Source organism: Castor canadensis, chromosome 3 (assembly GCF_047511655.1).
Source record: "Castor canadensis chromosome 3, mCasCan1.hap1v2, whole genome shotgun sequence".
NCBI lineage: Eukaryota > Metazoa > Chordata > Mammalia > Rodentia > Castoridae > Castor > Castor canadensis.
Genome location: NC_133388.1, coordinates 54054279 through 54076247, shown reverse-complemented (window position 1 = coordinate 54076247; position 21969 = coordinate 54054279). Strand labels below are relative to the sequence as shown.

The 21969-nt window shown below is 37.2% G+C and overlaps 1 long non-coding RNA gene and 1 other non-coding gene across 2 annotated transcripts in view; both read right to left on the bottom strand.

Annotated features, from left to right (window-relative positions):
- Nucleotides 1-21898, bottom strand: part of LOC141421577 (uncharacterized) — a 62848-nt gene extending 40950 nt beyond the window's left edge. Inside the window, exons 1-2 of the long non-coding RNA XR_012446169.1 lie at nt 21699-21898; nt 5916-6007 (exon numbers count right to left, since the gene is read on the bottom strand). This is a non-coding gene — a long non-coding RNA (uncharacterized lncRNA). The remainder of the gene's footprint in view (nt 1-5915; nt 6008-21698) is intronic.
- LOC141421998 (U6 spliceosomal RNA) lies at nt 14433-14539 on the bottom strand. Its single transcript, XR_012446667.1, has one exon. It is a non-coding gene; the product is annotated as a U6 spliceosomal RNA (small nuclear RNA).
- Nucleotides 21899-21969: the final 71 nt, after the last annotated feature.

Here is a 21969-nt window from a genome sequence, read left to right as displayed (position 1 = left end):
GAAGTTCTTTATTAAAAGGCAAATTAATGAAAACTGAATCAGGCCATGGGGCAGAGGGATTTCTAGTTGTAAAATGAATGAAAGCAGGTTATTAGGTTGACAAACAAGAATATCTGATTTTCAAAACTGGAGGCAGTTTGATAAGTCACTATATAGGAAAGTTCTTGATTAGGCATTTACAGTGGAGGATGGAGGGCAAAGATGAAAAGCTTTCAGAATTGGGGCAAATAAAAACCTTAGTTAAGCCATTATTTTTGGCATGCTTCTTCACAGAATAGTCTACTGCTGTTCACAGCTACTTGAGGTTATTCAATCTAATATACTTTGTGGACATTTTCTAAAAACCTTCTTAGTGAATGGGGAGGAGAGCAGGGCACAAGCACTGGAAAGCAGCAGTTCCTAACTGCAGCTTTGAATATTTAGAACCAAATGGACAAATAAGACAGCCAGAGTAAGCAGGAGGAAGAACCTGCAAGCGTGTGTCCTGCATAGCTTCTGCAACATTCTCCCTACCTGCCCTTGGGTGGATCAGCAGAGAAGGGATTATGATGTTACGATGTGACAGGCTCATTGTTTGGTGTTGGGGATCCAGGGCTAAGTCAGACAGATGTATCCAGCTTCAGATATGGTGAGGATGGGCATGATGTCAAGTCAGTAGAGGTTAGGAAGAAAGAAAGGGAAAGTAAAATGATTTCAGTTATTGCTATGTTTACTGCTTCAGGTTTGGGTTTAGAGAAAGAAAATAAGAAGAAAAGATGTAGGACTAAAGGAGAAAGAAGGGGGGAAAGAATATAGATAAGAAAATGAATGAATAAGTCAGAAATACTCAAGGATAACACATTTTAAGAATTTACATGCCAGCCAAGCTCTTTTGTTTATATACACTTGCTCTCACACACACAACATATTTATATATGAGTTATATTTATATATTACCTATTTATATGACATAAGTGTACCTAATATATATTTAAGGATGATAAGGCCAATTTCAAGCTACCAATCTGATAGGTCACTGAACATGGGAGCTGGGTGTAGGGTCACTGTAGCCCAGTAGCCCACTGTTATATGCTATTTGTCCATAAAGACATAATACATATAGATAGCCTCAAAAACATAGATATTAGTAAAATGTAGTCAATTATTTAGGAAGTGATGAGTTTTGAGTATTATGGCTTGGAAAATTCCTGATAATTTAGAAATTGTTTTATAAGCTTTCTTGCCAGTACCTAAGAAGTAAGTACTATTATTATTCTCATTTTACATTAAGAGGAAATTGAGGAACTGAGTTCAATAATTTGTTTAAGATTCCATAATTTGTGAATGTCTGAACTGGAATAACAAACACAGGCTCCAAAGCTTTTCTGCTTCTCTAATGGAAATATATAGAGTCTCCAGTGACCCCATTCATCTCTACAGTACAGTTACAGGTGGTGGCAGAAATTACTTTGACAGATCTTTAAATGAGGAGGCTGTTTTAGGAGGGGTGGGTGGTTCTCCATTCGACATGGGTAGGAGACTGGTTAGTGAGAGACCCCAAAATAAAAAGACTGCTGCTTCTCTCCTCTGCGTCCTAGTGGGACAACTCAAACTCAGTATGCAGAACCTTGTTGAATATACTTTGAGGAAATTAGTAATGTGAAGTTACTTTTCTTCTTAAATTAAAGTTAGCATAAGACATCATTTCTGGCAAGGATGAAAGAATTGATAGAAATATTATAGTCAATAGGTTAAATCCACATTTCCACCAGAGTCCCAAAAGAGATTACTGAGTGGGTCATAATTCTAAATTAAAAAGATAATATTTAAAAGAACTTTCATCATTCAAACAAAGCGTCCACCATCATAGTTAACAAAACATTACTAGTCATAAGCATTACTCACACTCCCTTGATAAATAGCAAATTATTTTGTCATGGATTTTAGTGATTCATATACACATATATGTAATAATTTTAAAATTTATATAACCTATAGAGTATTAGTTAACTTAGAACATAATATTAACATTAGACTTGATATTATGTATAAGATTTTTATTATAGTTATGTGTTTTAATGATCTGCAACTGATAAAAGCTATTTATGTCATTAAATTACTTTTTTGCTATGATATTCTGGGATGAACTAATGAATAGCTTATAAATGAATATTTCAGTGAATTAATTTTATATTTATAACTTATGGTGCTGGGCAGCCTATTTATAAAATTCAGGTAAGTTCTACTTTTTTTTCTAAAAAATCCATATTCATTTTTGACAACAACTATAAAATAATTTCAAAATTATTTGAGAAGTCATCAAATGATTCCTTTAAATGAAAAGTTGAAAGTTCTCAAAGAAAAAAAATTGTTTACCAAGATGGCTAAGATCTACAGTAAAAATGAATCTTCTATTGGTGAAATTATGAAGAAAGGTAAAGAAATCTGTGTTAGTTTTATTGTCATATCTCAAACTGCAAAAGTTCATTGGTAGGTGCTTAATTAAGATGGAAAAGACATTAAAGTTGTGTATGTGTATATATATGTGTATAAGAAAAAAAACCCATAGTACAAATGGAATTTGGTACTATCTGTGGTTTAGGCTTCAAGTGGGGGCCTTGGACTGGATCCATTATGGATCTGGGTAGGCTGCTGTATGTTTTACTTAAAGGTCCAAACATTGTGTGTGCAGCAAGGTAGGGATGTAACTTGGAAATCCTGCAGTCTCAAGCCTAAATTGCTTCTGCATAAGAAAAACATAAAAGAGGAAATGTAAATTCTTCCACAGGATTTGTACAATGTGTTTGGCAAACTATATGCTCAACAAAACCATTTCCTTTACCTCCTTGCCACAAGCTAAACTTTTCCCAGCCTCCTTTGCACACAACTGAGTTGTGGCCAGTGTAGCGGGGCAGAACCATATTGGTAAATTCCAGCTTGTCATAAAAATTTTCTATATGATCCTTCATATCTTCATAGCCTGTTTGCCAACTGGATGCAGAAAATACAGAAGGGAAGGCTGAGATCCTAGCAGATGGTAGAGCCCTACATGGAAGGAGACTTCCCCTGAATGACCAGGTTGAAGGATTCTTTTCAAGCCAGAACATTTGACAGCAAAAAATAAAGTTTTGTTGTGTTAAGCACTGACATTTTGAGATATAATTGTCACAGCAGTTAGTCTTACTTAGCCTAGAACAATGGGGAAGGGGATGTTTTATACAAGATGAAATCTTTTATCCTTCATGCTTTTGCCAAGGCTGCCCCCTTTTTGTTAAATCTACACTAGTATTTTCAACAAAGGGATGGCTTTTGATACTTGTTAGGTAACAAAAAACAGCCATATTTTTAAAACATGCTCAATAAAGACATTTTTTATTATATTATTATTGTACTGGGGGTACATTGTGACATTTACAAAAGTTCTTACAATATATCATAGTTGAATTTACCCTCTCCATTATTCTCTTTTATCCCCTCCTCCTTCCAAAACAGCTATTTTAGCAGGAAAACAAAAGGCATTATAGAAGTTCAAAGAAAAGGAAAAAGGTAAAGACAAATATATAAAATGTGGCTTTTAATAATTTTGTCACCTAACTATGGATATCACTAATCATGTAAAACATAAAAATGTAAATAGTAAACAATGAATAGATAAAAGATAATATGACTCAATGCAGGAAATACATAGCCTAGAATAATATTGTACAGGATAATTACATTCTAAAAGCAGAGCACTTTATTTATTTATTTTTTTTTCATTTTTCTTTTATTATTCATATGTGCATACAAGGCTTGGGTCATTTCTCCCCCCTGCCCCCACCCCCTCCCTTACCACCCACTCTGCCCCCTCCCTCTCCCCCCAACCCCCTCAATACCCAGCAGAAACTATTTTACCCTTATTTCTAATTTTGTTGTAGAGAGAGTATAAGCCATAATAGGAAGGAACAAGGGTTTTGCTGGTTGAGATAAGGATAGCTATACAGGGCATTGACTCACATTGATTTCCTGTGCGTGGGTGTTACCTTCTAGGTTAATTCTTTTTGATCTAACCTTTTCTCTACTACCTGTTCCCCTTTTCCTATTGGCCTCAGTTGCTTTAAGGTATCTGCTTTAGTTTCTCTGCGTTAAGGGCAACAAATGCTAGCTAGTTTTTTAGGTGTCTTACCTATCCTCACCCCTTCCTAAGCAGAGCACTTTAAATTATAAAATTAGGAGTGAGATTTCTTTGACATTTCTCCAGATAGAAGTCTCTCAACATTGCTATAAATAAATATGTTTTTAAAAAGGAAAATGAAGTTACCAAACCAATCAATCAATAAATAGCTTGACGGTGAGTATCCTTAATCCACTAATCCCTAGTGGACTTCATTCAAGGAGATAATATTAAAAAGTAACTTGTCAGTAAAATTTATAATCAGTGTGACAGTGACTTTTATTTCTCTCAGATTCTTGAGACAATGGATTCTTGAAAGTTTCATTTATGTTTGTTGTGCTTCTAGAAACGTTCTTCATTATATAAATTCACAACTGACTGGGCACATCTAAACTGTATAGCCACACTAAGACATTTAAGTTTGACCAACATAAAGTTGGATATTTAAAGGAAAACCAAATGGAGAATTTTTTCTGAGTTTTCATTTTGCTTGTTTTAATTTAAAGATGTTAGTGAAAAAAATATTAAGATGTAGTTCAACTAATAATACAAATTAATATCACATTTAATATCTAACAAACTACCAAAATGCAAGGAACTACCAATTACCATTCAAATCTATTTAATCTTTTGTCTATTTCAAAGTATGGTTTTAAAGATTAAAAAAGTAGATTTAAAAAACCTTCTTCTAATCTTTAAAGTGCACTATAAATTCATTTAATTTAGATGATTTGAAAAGTTTTATAACTTAACATGTAAAAAAGACATACAAGTTTGAAATTCCTCCTCTTATTCCACATTCCCACTTTCACATCCAAGAACACGAAGATTTGGAGACTTTATTTAAATAATATCTGTGTAAGTATGGAATCTTTCCCTCTCCCTCTCTCTCTCTCTCTCTCTCTCTCTCTCTCTCTCTCTCTCACACACACACACACATACACACACACATACACACACACATACACACCAGAAATAGAAAGAAACACCAAGGATAAATACACTAAGTAAAACTTAACAGTTAACAGGAGGACAACCAGCCTTGTGAGATTTCCTAGAGTTGTGTTGTCCTATGAAATTTCTACATGATCACTGCCTTGTTTCACATTTATAAAACAGTTACTTATTGACAAACCAATATTGTCTCCATAAGCTCTCACTTATCCCACAAATCTTTCAATTATTAGGTGCTACTTAGGAAATAAAGAAAAATGCCTTTTTGTTATCATGGATGCCTTCTGTCAGCTTGGGTTATTAGTATAGGGTGTAGTTTTCTGAAGATGAGCACATTGGACTTGGGAAAATGATTTTTTAATAGCTTTGCCATTCGATTTTATTTTTACATGTATAAATTGCCAACATTACAATATTATTCTTGCCAATTACACTGCTGCATGGGGACTTAAAATTTGGGGGCTCTATGAAGGTCTGAGGAAAAAATGGCTTTCACTGATGAATTACCTATTCCAGGCAAACAGGCACAACGGAAAGGAGGTTCTAGGGAATGGGTTAGACATAATGATTAGAAAAAAAGAGATGAGTACTTGACCTATATACCTAAAAAGTCTTTATTAACACCTTGTTTTATAAGGACAGTGAACATATGAGAACATATCTGAAATCAATACATGTCCCAAAGTAATTCCATCATAAAGTGATTCATCCTTTCAAAAATAAAAATTAAACATTCTTCAAGTTCTAAGCCTGCGTAGTGAGACTATGATCAGTGAGGATCCCAAGTCCAACAGACTTGGGCACACTGCTTAACCTCTCCACAACTCACCTTCCTCCTCTAAACGAGATCAGCGTGTCCACCTCACTCAGCCACCACGAGGAGTAACCAGCCTGATGTGTAGGCCCCTCTCAGTCTGGGGCCTGGTACATAAAAGACATTAAATGAATGTTATAGTTTGGCTATTACTATTGTTATTGCTATTACTACAATATAGCCAATAGACCGCATTCCATGGTTGGGCTATGGAATACTGATATAATGTATATCAGTATACATTACTGTATACTGTATACAATACTGTATACAATACAATACTGTATACAATGTGATTTTTAAAGTGTTTTTCTAAAACCTGTTTTCTACTGAATTCTTTTAAAATATTTTCTCAATGTAATCAAAAGAAGCATCCTCTGCCACCTAGTGGCTCTTTATGACCAGTCAAGAAAAACAAAACACACAATAACTAAAAACAAAGTCCACAGTTATTTTAAACAAAAGACCTATGCTGAAGATCTTTTTTAAAAGAAGCAAAACATGTAAGACAAAAATTACTAAATTTCAAATACTGAGATCCTATTATTGTTTTTCTCTACAGTACTGTATTGATTAAATTGCATTTGAATACTTAACTGCTAACAGACTGTCTGACTTAGGAACTTTTATGGCTTTTCTGCACAGTTAAATTCTTTGGCGCCTTCAAGGAAGAGGTGAAATATCAATGTAAAGATTTTATCTTCTATGCTTTGAAATACAAATGGAACAATTATTGATCTAAAAAAATTATAAAGTGCTCAAGGGCCTTCAGTTGTTTCTAGACATCATCTAGATGGAGGGGACATTGGATGTCAAGGGAGATGTAAAGGGTTCCCCATTAAACCAATAAGGATGGGTGTGAGTGTGTGGGGAGGGGTAGAAGGAGAGACAAGGAGAAAAGACAGAGGAGGAAGAGGAGGAGGAAGAAGGTGTAGGAAGGAGGGAGGAATAGAGAAAGAAAGAGATTGATTATAGAGAATCGGCTCATGAGATTGAGAAGAGAAAGAGAGAGATTGATTATAGAGAAGCTGGCATGTTCCAAGAGCTATAGGGTAAGCTGGTAAGCTCAGGAGAGCTGACAGATTAGTTTCAGTCTGGGTCAAAGTTCTGAGAACTGGGAGAGCTGATGGTATCATTCTGGTATGGAAGATGTTAGGCTTGAGACGAAGGAAGAGTGGGTGTTACGGTTCAGGTTCAAAGGCAGGACCCTGTTCTCCTGAGAAGGCCATCAGACATGAAGAATTCGCTCTTCCTCAGAAGGTTAGCCTTTTTGTTCTATCTAGGCCTTCAACTGACTGGATAAGGTCCACCTAGAGTCTGAGTGGCAATCTGTTTTACTCAGTCTACTCATTTAAAGGTTAATCTCAGGGAGGGGCATGTAGCATAGTGGAAGAGCGCCTGCCTAGCATATATAAGGCTGTAGGTGCCCTAGCACTGCTCCCCAAAAAGGTTAATCTCATTTAAATCACCCTTGCAAAATACCTAGAATATCTGACCAAATATTTGGTCCAACCAAATGGGCTTGTGAAATTAACCACCCCAGCAGATGATATATAATAATAAGTGCTAGGACCTGCAAGTAGCTCAGTGTGTCTGGGACTGCAGGGCTCAGGGTAAGGGGAATAAGTAGAAGACAGTTGGAGGCTAGATTCTCAAAACCCTTGATTGTGATATATCTGGATATCAACCTGCAGAATCTTGGGAGCCACCAAAGGTCTCTACAGAGACAACAGAAAATACTGACAATGACAAAAGTGATCACTGATTAAGTACCTCCCATTTACCACAACTTTTTTGTTTTCTGAATACTATCTCAGATTCTTACAATAACTCTTGAAACTTTGTTTGAGCCTATTTTACTTAGTAGGAAACTGAGGCTCAGAGAAGTTCAGTAAAGTACTTGAGGTCACACATCTAATAAATGAGGGAAAATTCAAACATGATCTATCTCTAGAGTCCATTCTAGTAAGCCAAAAGGCCTGTGCAATGTTCCTGATAGTATCACACTTGTTTTAGGACAATAAGTAATGTTCACTTATTTTGATTGATTTTTTTGAGAATAAAAGAACATATTTTGCAATGAGTGATGGTTACATCTTAAAATGCTTTTGTCTACCATTGTGCATAGTAAGTGTTCACATGTTTGCTACAAGATTCAATGCTTTCTGCCAACCTCTGACTCCAGAAAAGGTAAGTGGGAGGTATAAAGGTGAAGCATTCTTAGATGGAACTGCACTTTTATCCATTTGCTCATAATTGCATGAGAAGACAATATTTGAACTCCCTTAGGTTTTCTGGGCTATTCTATATTGATGAATATAATCTATTGAGTATATATTACACATATTAACTCACATAAGCCTCACAATAACCCAAGACTGAGGCACAGAAAAATTGCATAACTTGTCTAAAGTCACAGACTATTCACTGGTAGAGGTAGGACTCAATGACATCTGACTTTAGGAACCCAATCACAAGCCCTCTGCTCTACAGACCCCACTGGGCTAAACTGCTTCTCAGGAAAGATTATTTCTACTCAGTGTAACTGAGTAGTCATCATGTCCTTGTATTATAGTGACACATACGTAAACTGTGGGCAGCAAAGAGGGTATGGACTCTCATTGCCTGCTACTGTTCTCTAGGACCTGCAGCCAAGGGATAATGGGGGCTCAAATACTACCTATGTTCCAGTGGAAATGTAATGTGCCCTGGTCACTGTCCGTACCAACTTAGGTTCCCTGTAGAGTTGCCTCTGCCAGGAGGAAAGGATCCTCTTTCCTCATTTACATGAAGGTAGCACAGAGGTGGGCAACCCTGCATGAAATCTGATTTGGTAGTGACAGTGGAGGAGGAACAAGGGTATAGTGAAGATGCAGAAGAAACTGCCATGGGAGAACTCCAAAAGTTGGAGAGTCATAAAACATGACCTTCCAGTTCAGACTTTTACCTAGAAAGACTGAGGGCACTGCTCAAATACTAAAGACTGTAAGAGTAATGTCTTCATTGAATTTAGAAATGATTAGTTTATAATACATGGTTTTCATTGAGGACTGCTTATTCAATAACTGTTGGACAGTTTGAAAAAAGTTCAAAAGATACTCAACTTGTCTGAAAATAAAAATAATCTTAGGTAGCATAAAGGTAGGAGTTAATTTAGAAGAGTCTTTCTAATAATCCCACATTGGATTATATGGGCAGCTATTGAATTAAAAAAACTGTGGCAAACCATGATTTACATATTATTTGTTAAAACTGCCATTATTTTTAACCACTGAAAATTTCCAGGATTTGTACATTCTTCAAACATTGGGCATTAGCGGTAAACCCCTGATAGAAATTTAATGTTGATGAGATAAGAAATTCAACTTGATGGGGTGCTTGGTGGCTCACACCTATTATCCTAGCTACTTGGGAGGCTGATATTGGTGGTTTGAGGAGAGCCTGGGCTAATAGTTTGCAAGACCCCATCTCCAAAATAACCAAAGCAAAAACTGACTTCAGGTATGGCTCAACTGGTAGAGTGCCTGCTTTGGAAGTATGAAGCCCTGATTTCAAGCTCCAGTTATATGCATACACACACACACACACACACACACACACACACACACACACACAAGTCTGTTTGCAAACAGTTTTGTGGTCATAATCTTGTCTTTTAAAAAAGTCAAAAATTCAAATAACAAAGTCATGAAGATTGTGGAATCAAAGAAATAGCAGGAAACATGTTACTCTTTCAGAATTGCTTCCAGCTAGAAGGCTGTTCTCTAAAGGCTTGCAACCACCTTGTATCAACACCCTGCACCCCTCACACACACACATCTATCAATAAGATCCCACACTCCCAAATACTGCTTTCATTTGAGGCAGGTGCCATTCTAAAATCTTTCATTGGATAGTTATTTCATTGGACAGTTTATGAATAAAACAAAATGACTAACTGAAAATGATCAAACTCTTACTAAACAATAAGAACTTCTGAAAATCAATAAAACTTTTACTTTAACAGACACATACATAGTACAGTAGTTGCTATGTTTTCTGTAGCTCTCTTCCCCATGTGTTTCAGAAATTTGATTTAGGCTATATTCTCACAGGTGAGTGTGCTCTAGCTCAGTGAATAACTTGCTGGTCCTGAGGAAAGCTGCTTATCTGTTGGGAAAAGATTAATTTTCCATCTGGATTAACCAAAAAAAAAAAGTCACTTAATGTGACAAGTCTTCCCCCTGGACTTCCCAATTTCATTACTTTTTGAGTATCCCAACTACAGTCACATGATTACAGCTTTGCTTTTTAAACAACAAAAGAACTAGAAAATGGAGAAGTACCACATACATAAGATATTAGAATGGTCATGAAATGATGGCAATGATAATGAAATTGAAGAAGTCAGCCAAGATTTACTGAATTCTCATAAAGCTAAGAAACAAACAATGTGCTGAATAAATTACATGCATTATCAGAATTTTAAGTGAATGTTATGGAGCATCTAATATAAGCCAGGCATATTTATAGCACTAAGGTTATGGTGATGAATGACACAAAGTCCTCATGGAACTGACATACTAGTGATATACTAGAGTCACAATAATCAAGATAGGTAAATAAGTGCATGATATAATGTCAGGTGCTATGAATAAAGAAATGAAAGGGCTCTGAGGAGATAAATTTTTTTTAAGTTAGAGACCTAAATGAAGAAGGAACATGATCAACAAAAATATATAGTGAAAAAATTCCAGGCAGAGACAATAGCAAATACTAAGTCTCTAAGGTGAGTGAGAGAGCTTTACAATGTTTGAAAAATAGTAAGGAGGCTAATGGATGGTGAGAAATGAGGAAAGGACACAATGAGAAGAATCAAGATCAGAGGAGTGTAGTGGTTAGTTGTTCCATCAGGTTCTGGTAGGTCACTGAGTTTCTAAGTCAGATGGGAGCCATTGGAGGGTTGTGAGTGGCAAAATCATATTACCTGACAGAAAGAATCCTGGTTACATTAACTCATTTTCTTCTTAAAGAAAATTATTCTCATAAGAGCTACCCTTTTAAACTTAACTGATGAGAAAATTGAGGATGAGAAAGAATAAGTAGGTAGTGAAATCAAAATTGGAATGCTGGTCTGTTTGACTCCAGAATCTAACTAGCATGACTATTAAATGGTTGCTGTTAGGAGTTGTGGGCAGCCTCCAAGATGGCCCTTAGTGGTCCTTAGTGTTTGTATCAGTCTGGTGTGGCCTCTTCCATGACAAATAGGTCTGATCTTTAAGACCAATAGGATATTATGGAAGAGACAGATGGTGAGCAGGTTCTGAGGCCAGGTCATAGAAGACACTGTGCTCTTACTTTGCATTCTTGGATAGCTTACTCTAAGGAGTAAGCTAGTCATGAAGACCTTAAGCAGCCCCAGGAAAGGCCAATGTGTAAAGAGTCTGAAGCTTTCCACCCAGAGCCAGCACTGACTTACCAGTCACATGACAGCCATTTTGGAAAGTGGTCCTCTAGCACTAGTGAAGCCTTCTGATGACTGTGCTATAATCACCATTTTAACAACCATCTCATGAAACACTCTGAGCCAGAACCACCAGGAGTATCACTAGGAATTAAAACAATCCTGACTTATTGACACAAGAAACTGTAACAGATAATGCTTATTCTTGATTTAAGTTACTAAATGTTAAGGTAATTTAAGGTAGCAAGAGATAACTAATACACTGTGCTTTTCTAAAAGCAGATGCCCCTGATACTATTGAATTCAAACATTATGTAGAGTGGAAATACTAAAAACCTAAAGTTTGTTAACTTGTTGCCTTTACTTTTCTTAAATAAATGGTCATCTTCTATAATTAATGATTTTCTAGAGATAATTATGTGTGAATGTGGTATATCAGTGTACATACACAAAATTTGTTCTTTAATTAATATACATAGATAGAAATTAATATGCAATGCTGTTCTTTATGTAATGGCCCCATCTTCATGGGTAGGGAAATGGTATCCTCCATAGCCAGCAGTATTTGGATAGCCATCTCCATGCTGGTCTAATTCAAGCATTTCTTCTTGTCCTACTTTTGCATCATTTATGATCCCCTTCTATGTGCTGGGCCATCTGCCTGAGTAGAACTGCTGTGTATGTCAGAGATTTTAGTGCTAAGAGCACAAACTTCTCTTTTTCCTTCTGAAACTGATCAGACTTTAGAATTTACATCTGGTATTTATGGCTTTATTTTTCCCCATGCCTTTTGGACAATACAAAAACCTATACAATAATCTTGAGCTATAAATTCCCTACAACTTGCCAAATAATTACATTAAGTACATAATCAAATAATTATAATTAGTAACCTTTCAGATGGACAAATCTTTATTTATTAACTCTAATTTAGGGATTTACATGATAGAATGTCTGAATATTTAGATTCTTCTCTAGCTAGATTTAAATATTTTATGCATGAATGAGCACATTATGAAATATTTAGTAAGCTTCTTTAAAGTTAAATTTTAAAGCCCATCTCATAAATTTAGAATAACCCTTTACTTTTGCCTTTCTACATCTAGACTGGGAAAGGAGAATATGTAATTAATCTTCCCTGAAGAGTCTAAAGAGCAGTAAGATTGTCTGAGGAGTTATGTCCTGTCATGATAACACATGCCCTGTGGTTCTCTAACTGTGTTTTGTTTCTAGTTTTAGAGGTAGTTTTCTACTGTCACTAAATAGGCAATATGAAATGATTTCTTTTTTGCAAACATTGATACAGAAAACCCTTTCCTCTTTGTATCTGGGATGCAGTTTACTATCCTATCTGTAAGATAACATCTTTTCTCTAATTCACCTATAATTATAAATATGTATGAAGATCTTTTCACATAGGTGTTGGAAAAAGTCCAACTTTTCAGTTCATTCCTTATGATAAAGTACCTGAAGTGAAGTTCTTAGTCTTAAAAAACCATAAAATTATTTCCAAAAGTGTGGTTCAGATTTATCGGGCTGCCACCATGTTTAATCACTATGGTATTGCAAATACAGTCAGCCCTCTGAATCCAAAAGTTCCTGTAGATTCAACCAAATGTAGATTAAAAATGCTCTGTAGATTCAACCAAATGTAGATTAAAAATACTAAAAAAAAAAACCCATCTGTACTGAACAAGTATAAACCTTTATCTTGTCATTATTCTTCAAACAATATAACTGTTTGTCTAACTTTTACATTGTGTTAGGTACTAAAGGCAATCTAGATGATTTAAATATATGGAGAGCAGGCATAGGTTACATGCAAACACTGTGCCATTTTATATCAGGGACTTGAGCATACAAGGATTTTGGGATCTGTTGGAGTCCTGGGACCAAGGGATGACTATATTGGTTATTCTTTATTTTAAAAAGCTTAAAGATAAGATCAACCCATACTTGTCATTTATGTTTATGTTATAAAGGCAAAGAAAAGCTTCTCTATACTGACTATATATGTGTGTACATAAATGTATGTACACATTGATGTCTGTTGAGTTAAGCGTATAAAACTTCATGCCTTTAAGAAATTTTGATACCTCTATCTCCTTGCCCTGAATATTTAATTAACCCACAGAATGTGGTAACACCAATGACATTGAGCTACCAAAGAAACATTAATGAACATGATAGACACAGCTCACAGTCTGGAGCCACACTGGTCAGGGGGAGACACTAGCAAACATAATACTAAAATTCTGGGTTCATGATTGGGGTTGTAATACACATATGCATGGAAACAGCACAAGGAAATTCCCTGTGTGGCTATCTTTAATCTCAAACTATCAAAAACGTCATGTTTCTTTTTTTATCTTTTATGTCTTTTCTTCTACAAAATGGGAGAACAGGAGGGCGGAACAGGTTCTGTGGGGGAAACCTGTTGGCACAGGTGGGAGGGGGGATGTGGCAGGGGAAAAGGGTAGGATGATGAAGATGATGAAAATAATGTATACACATGTATGTAAATACAAGAATGATACCTGTTGAAACTGTTCCAGGAATCAGGGGAGGGGGATGAAGAAGAGCAGTGGAGTGGGGAATTCAAGTATGACATATTTGACACATTGTAAGAACCTTTGTAAATGCTACAATGTACCTTCACCCAGCACAACAATAAAAGAAATAAAATAAGGGGAAAAATACAAAAAAAAAAAGGGAAATTCTGGGTTCAGAGGGTGTACTACAGAAATCAACCACCCTCAATCCACCCCCCAAATTGGCTCAGGACAGACTTCCTGCAGAAAGAGGTATGTAGGTAAAATCTGAAGATGGAATAGGTAGTTATATGGAGATAGAGCAGGCAGTTGGGAATGAGGCAGGCAGTATAATTTCTCCAAAACCCTGAAAGGAGTTATATATTAAGAAACCCAGTATAGCTTTGTCAAAGAGTATGAACGAGAGGGGCAACAAATAAGACTAAATTATTAGCCTGATAGTCTCCAGTGGGGTGTTGGAGACTATATTAACATACTGAACTTTATGCTGAGCAGAATGGGAACATGTTAACTCATCCACTGAATAGGGTTTTTTTTTTTTTTATGGAACGATTCATGAATTTGCGTGTCATCCTTGCACAGGAGCCATGCTAATCTTCTCTGTATCATTCCAATTTTAGTATATGTGCTGCCGAAGTGAGCACAACATTGAATAGTTTTAATCAGTAATCATGTGATTAGCCTTGTATTTTAAGAAGGCTACTTCAGTTTTAGGTAGGAAAATGGATTTGGAAGTTGGGGGCAAGAGAGAAATGCAAGTATAAAGACATTGAGACTAATTAGAACTTTACATAGTACAATAATCCCCATGAGATAAAATGATGGCTTGGGTTGGGCTTCTAGATGGCAGGGTAAATTGCTCTGTGCCTCACTCCTCAGCAAAACAAGTGTAACTGGTTATATTAGTTTGTGAGGGCTGCCATGACAAAGTACCAGAGACTGGCTGGATGGCTTTTAAACAACAGAAATTAATTTTCTCACAGTTTGGGAGGTTGGAAATGCCAAACTCATGTGAACATGAGCCCTAGGTGTGGCCAGTTTAGTACCTTCTGTGGCCTCTTTCCCTGTGTCTTCATCTAATTGTCCCTCTACATTTGTATATGTCTATGTTCTAACTTCCTCTTATTACAAATATCCTTTTCTCAGTTTATTAAGGCCTCATGATCTTATTTTAACTGCCTTTTAAAGACCCTATCTTGCCAGGTGTGGTGGTTCACATCTGTAATCCCAGCTACTTGGGAGGTAGAGAGAAAAAAATCTTGGTCATCAGGACACCATAACTGAAAAACTAAAAGCAAAAGGACTAGAGGCGTGGCTCTGTGGTACAGCACTAATAGAACCATGAGGTTCTGAGTTCAACTTCAAGTACTGCAACCCCCCCCCCCCACAAAAACAAAAAACCCCTATCCCCAAGTACACTTACATTCTGGTTTCCTGGAGGTTAGGATGTGAACATATAAACGTAGGGGACATATCCTATAACACTGTTGAAAACTATAAAACAGAACAAAAGCACTTAAAGTCTCCGGAAATTTCCCAAGGGCATATAGTAAATGAAATATTTTTTTCAAGAAAATCTACTAAAATTCAGTAAGAACCACGAATCTATGGTATCTGAGCCACCACAAACTCCTATCTGCCTTTCTACCCTCCTCCCCAATTTATTTTGGCAGAAGCTCTACACTAGGTTGGTGTGGCCAAGAATACAGGGCTCCCTCTCCTCCCAGCTTCCTGGTGAAACTATCTCACCAGGACCAGAAGACCACCAGTATTTTTATTCCCTCCAACTCTGAGTTACAGAGGCTTAAATTCTTGGTGCGTGTGACCCTACACCTAGGATGAAAACTTTATTCCAGGTGCAGCTGACTGAGAATGCTGGGTCTCAATCATCCTTACCCACGTAGCTCATGTGGCAGAGGCTGCACTCCAGGAGAAGCAAATCCAGAGCACCAGAGCTACTGCTTCAGCCAGTGCCCAGAGAGGTGACTGAGAGGCTGTGGCAGGACAAGGCAGTCTACAAAAACAGAGCTCTGAACTCTCATCAAAGGAACTGACTTCATTTGAAACAGAATTATGAGGGATGTTCAAGCCTAAAATCACTCTAAAAAGCAAACAAACAAAAACTAACAATCATTTCCCTTAATTAAGAACAAGCTAGCCCCATAAGCCATCTAGTTCACCAGAAAGAACCCTTGGATACAGCTAAGAAAAGCCTTCCTGGGGTTAAAATAAACCTCAAAGACTGACGTCAAAAACTACCCCTGTCTGAATTTCATTGGCTTAGATTGTAGCACCCCAGAGAATTTAAAAAAAAAAAAATAGAGCAATCAGCCGGTACTTAGTATAACATAACAGCTGGATGTGATACCAACGAAGCAGATATCTTGACAGTGACATCCAGAAAGGAGATAAAGACAGACCTGCTTAAAAAAAAAAAAAGGCTCAGGAAGGAGAGAGACATCAGTATCCAGAGTCACTGTAATACATTACCTAAAATGTCCAGTTTCAACAAATATTTTTGAGTCATGCAAAGAAACAGGAGAATGTAAATCATACACAGAAAGACAAAAAAAGCAGGCAACAGAAACAACCTGTGAGAGGGTCAATATGTCAGATTTACCGAACACTTCAGAGCATCCATTACAACTATGTTCAGGAAACTTAAGAAAATTGTGTGTAAAAAGTTTAAATAAGCTAAAAACAAAGGGCCACATATTGCATAATTCAATTTACATGGAATATACAGAGACAGAAAGATTAGTGTTTGTTTAGGGTGTGTGAAAAGAGGTGGTTCAGAGGAAATGGATATAGGGTTTCTTTTTGGGTTATGAAAATGTTCTAATTTTAATTGTGGTGATGTGTGCACATCTCTAGGAATATACTAAAAACAATTGCATCATACATTTTAAATAGTGAATTGTATGGCATGTGAATTATACATGATAATTATATGACTAGAAAGAATAAACCCTACAGACTCCAGATGAGAAAAAAAGACAATGGTCTATGTCAATGCCATGCTAGTAGGATGAAGAGATGGATTTGAGATCAATTTAAGAGTTAAAATTAAAGGGGGAAAAGGTAAGAAGGAGTGATAGAGGGGGGCGAGACTGATTTAAGCACTATAGTTACAAGTAAAATACCAAGGCAAAATCCCCACTGAACAATGAACAGACACTAAAACAATGAAAGTCAGAAACTTAAAGCAGGTCATGGTAATGGGAGGGTATCAGTGGGATGGGGAGGATAAATGAAGAGGGGAAAGGAGGGTGAATATGGTTGCTATAGTTTCTATACATGTATGAATATGGAACATTGAAACCTATAGAAGTCTTTTTAAGAAGGTGAGAGTGTGGGGGGGAGGGTGCTGGTAAAGTGGCTCAAGAAGAAAGAGCACCTGTCTAGCAAGTATGAGGCCCTGAGTTCAAACCCCAGTGCACCACAAAAAAAAAAAAAATTAAAGAAGGGGAGTGGAGGAAGAGGAAGAATAATGGAGAAGATGAAACAAACCAGGGTACAATATATGTATATACAGAAATATCACAATGAAACCTCCCAAATAACTATCATATAGTAATAAAAACATTTTTAGAAGGAGTTAGAATCAACAGTGGTAGCTGATTAGTTAAGAGAGCTAGTCTGTTTGAGTAAGTAACTCAAATTTAATAGCATTGACAGCTTTCATGGTAAGAAGCAGCAGCAAAGCTAGGTCACAAAAAGCTATAGCTCCTTGCCCTAAACTTAAAGAAATAAATCAAAACCAGAAAAATCTCAGAGGAACAACCCTTGCATGGATCTACAATCAGTCACGCTGTGACAGTCAAGCCATGACAGTTAAAATATTAAAATACTTCCATGATGTTTGGTAAATAGCTACTACCTGAAATTACTTACACCCCTCTGCTCCAGGAAGCCCCCAGCGGCTGCAGCCATTCTGGCTTTTTCTCTCCCCCCTACTTCCTTATGGAGAGACTTCCCCTGAAACTAAAGAATTAGCACCAGGCATGAGGGCCACCAGGACATTTGGGGAGCACTGTGGCCTGTACTTCTTATAATTGGTGATCTTTTTAAAAACGAAAAATACCACGGTCATCTTGCTATCCAGTGGTGGATGTGGGATTTACCTTTAGACGGGCTAACCATTATGCAATTCCACCTCTAGTTTTGGAATTTTTTGAGAGTTTTCTCTGTTAACTATAGTAAAAGTTTTTTGAGTAACTGAAAAGAAAATGATCAAAATTTAGAGTTTGCTATGAGACTGTCAGATCGATATTTTCAAGAACTTTATTTTTTACTTTTTGACTTATAAAAATTTAGTTACCAGAAAATGAAAAATTACATGTGATTCTCAGATTTCTGGTGAACAGCACTGCCTCATATCCTTATTTCTTTAGTTATTTATAGAAATACCCATTAGTATTTACTATGTGAAATACTGTGAGGCAGTCATGAAAAGGCACTAGCTGGTACCCAGCTGCTGCCACTGTGAATGCTGAGGCCATGCTGCCTTCTTTTTCTCCAATGATTAAGTGGCAGGTACATCAGTGCCAGCCTTTCCTTCCTGGTGTGGGATTCCTCTAATGAGTAATTTTGACCCTGGACTCCCAGTTTGTCTGGCTGAGTCTGTATTAGAACCAAGAGATCTAAGGCTCTTCTCATGCCCTCCTTCCCCTTATCCTTTCACGTATGTCAGAATGACATTGTAGTCTGAATATTCTCTGCGGGCTCTTACTCCTTTATCTCTAGTTCTTCATAGGTCTCTTCCCCAATAAATTCCTTATATGTCTGATCCCATTCAAGGTGGAAGACTAGCAGAGGGAGAATCAAGAATTATAGTTTTCGGCTTGGGGACATGGTTCAAGAGGCTAGGGAGCCTTCCTAGCAAGTATGAGGCCTTGTGTTCAATCCCTAGTATGGCAAAAAAAAAAAATTATATTTTCTGTTATGTTTGACCTGCCTATTAGACATTCAAGAGCTGCCCTGCAGAGTTGAGTATACATGTTGGTCATTCCCAGAAGAATCAAATCTGGAACAACAAGCATAACAATGGGTTTCAATGCCAGCACTGAGTTATTTAGAGGAAGGTGTTGACAAGAAGAGAAGTAGAGGACCAGTCTAGTGTCCTGGGGCAGGACAATGTCTGGAGATCAAGGAGAGGAAAATCTGTCAAGTCTAAGGAGCAGCTAATAAGGATGGAGAAAACCAAGTGAGCAGCTCAAAAGACATGACAGCAAAGCCTTTCAAGGAATGTGTGGTGGTGCTCTCTCCACTTTTATTCAATATAGTCTTGGAATTCCTAGCCAGAGTAGTAGGGCAGAAGAAGAAATAAAAGGAATACGAATGGGAAAGAAAGTAGTCAAACTAACCCTATTTGCAGATTACAAGATCTCATACCTAAAAGACCTGAAAAACTCCACCAAAAAACCCCCAAAAAACCTCATAGACACCATAAATAGCTTCAGCAAAGTAATAATATACAAAATCAATTTACAAAAATCAGTAGCCTTTTTATATACCAACAATTAACAGAATGAGAAAGAACATAGGAAAACAATTCCACTTACAATAGCTCCCTGCAAAATAAAATACCTAAGAATAAACTTATTAAAGGATGTGAAAGACTTCTACAAGGAAAACTATAAACCACTGAAGAAAGAAATCAAAGACTACAAGAGATGGAAAGATCTCCCACGCTCATGGATTAGTAGAATCAATACTGAGAAAATGGCTATATTACCAAAAACAATCTACATGTTTGAATCTCCCATTTCAAAGAACAAATGAAATTTAAAAGCTTCTGCACAACAAAAGAAATGGTCTCTAAATAAAAGAGGCTGTCCACAGAATGGGAGAAAATCTTTTTCAAATATTCAACTGACAAGGGATTGATAACCAGAATATACAGGAAGCTCAAAAAACTAAACTCCCAAAGAAATCAATGACCCAATGAAGAAATAGGCAAATGAACTGAACAAAGCTTTTTCAAAGGAAGAAGTCCAAATGGCTAAAAGACACGTAAGAAATGCTCACCATCCCTGGCCATAAAGGAAATACAAATCAAAACCACATTAAGATTCCACTTCACTCTTGTTAGAATGGCCACCCTCAAGAACACAAACAAATGTTGGCAAGGATGTGGAGGAAAAGGAACCCTTATACACTGCTGGTGGGAATGCAAATTAGTACAACCACTATGGAAAACAGTAGGAGGCTCCTCAAAAAAACTAAAAATAGAGCTGCCATATGATCCAGCAATTACATTCCTAGGGATATACCAAAGGAATTTAAGTCATGTTACAATAAAGGCACAGGCACACCTGTTTATTGTAGTATTATTCACAATAGCTAAGCTATGGAAACAGCCAAGATGCCCCCTACTGATGAATGGGTTAAAGAAATGTGGTATTTATATACATCGGAATTTTATTCAGCCACAAAGAAGACTGAAATTTTGTCTTTGCAGGTAAATGGATAGAACTGGAGAACTTCATCTTAAGTGAAGTTAGCCAGGTTCAGAAGGCTAAAGCTGCATGTTTTCTCTCATATGTGGAATACAGACCTAATACAAATACAGCAATATTATGAAAAACTGGTCATGCTAAGGGGGAGGTCATATACAAGAGGGGTAGCGTAAAAGAAGGAAGTTAAGTATGGTTGATGTGCTACTCTCTATACAAGAATGGGTATAGAAGTTTTAGACCTGTTGAAGCTACCATAAAAAAGGGACAAAGGTAGAAGAAAAATAGAGGAGATGAACAAATTAGGATTATATATATATATATATATATATATATATATATATATATATGGAAATGTCACAACTCCTTTGTTCCTGTATTAAACAAACAAAAATGTTTAATTTTTCATTTACAAAACCAGGGAATAGGAGGGTGGAACAGGTTCTGCATGGTGGTGGGGGAGATGGAAGCAGTGGGAGGAGGGAGGTGGTGGGGAACGGGCATGGGAGGATGAATATGGAGCAAATACTGTGTATACATGTGTGTAAATGGAAAAATGACACCTGTTAAACTATTCCAGGAATGGTGAGAGGGGAGGGATAAAGGGACTCATGACCTCCTTGACAGAGGGGTGAATTCAAGTGTGATATATTTGATACACTGTAAGAACATTTGTAAATGCCACAATGTACTGCCACCCAGCACAATAAAAAAAAAAAAGAAAAACAAGTTTGAAAAAAAAAGAAAAGGAATGTGTGGTGACTTTAGAATTCTGTTGGGAGTCAAGCTACAATACAGAGTGTTTGGCTTTGTTTCCATGCAGGTTTCTGTTGGCCTTGGAAGGCCCTTTCTGTGGAGAGGTGGGAAATGGAGTGAGGTTGGGCGGGCGAGAAAGCGAGGTGAGGATAATGGCAATTATTTTCCGTTAATTGATGGAGAAGTGCACATTTTGGGTTGCATTGTACTTCCAAAACTTTGAGAGAAATTCTCAAGTATTTCTTACAAGCCCATGTGGCTTGTTCCATTTTGAAATTCTAATCTAGGGTTTCTGTACCAACTGCATTTTTTTTTTTTGAGGAATAACATATCTGAAAGTGCATAAAGCACTTAGAAATGTATACAACTGGAGGGTTTTTAAAAAGCATATGCGCATGCTCAGTTAATCACTTCGTATTTTAATATAAAGGGTACCCATAAGGTTCCCCCTGCAGCTTTTCAAGTCTATTATCCTCAGAAGTAAATAAATATTCTGCCTAACAACATCCGTTAACTTTATTACAAAATTTTTCGAAGAAATAAATGAACACTCTGAAGGACACTGGAAATTGCCTTAGTATAGACTTACCCATTGACTAAGTACGAATGCAATCATCTCGCGCCAAAGGGCGCAGCCGTCCGCTTGCCAAGCACCGCCCACTCTCTGGGCCATGCCCCCTTCCGCGCTGCTCGGGGGACACAGTGCAGGGCACCGCAGACAGAGAGAAGAGGCCGCGTCGGTCATGCGCAGTACGGACAGGCGCGCTTCCCTCGGTTCACTCCGCTAGCCACAGGAACCAGGGCCCGGTCATGCGCACTGAGTCTGCGCTGGGCTAGCGCGCCTCGCTGCGCCGTCCTGC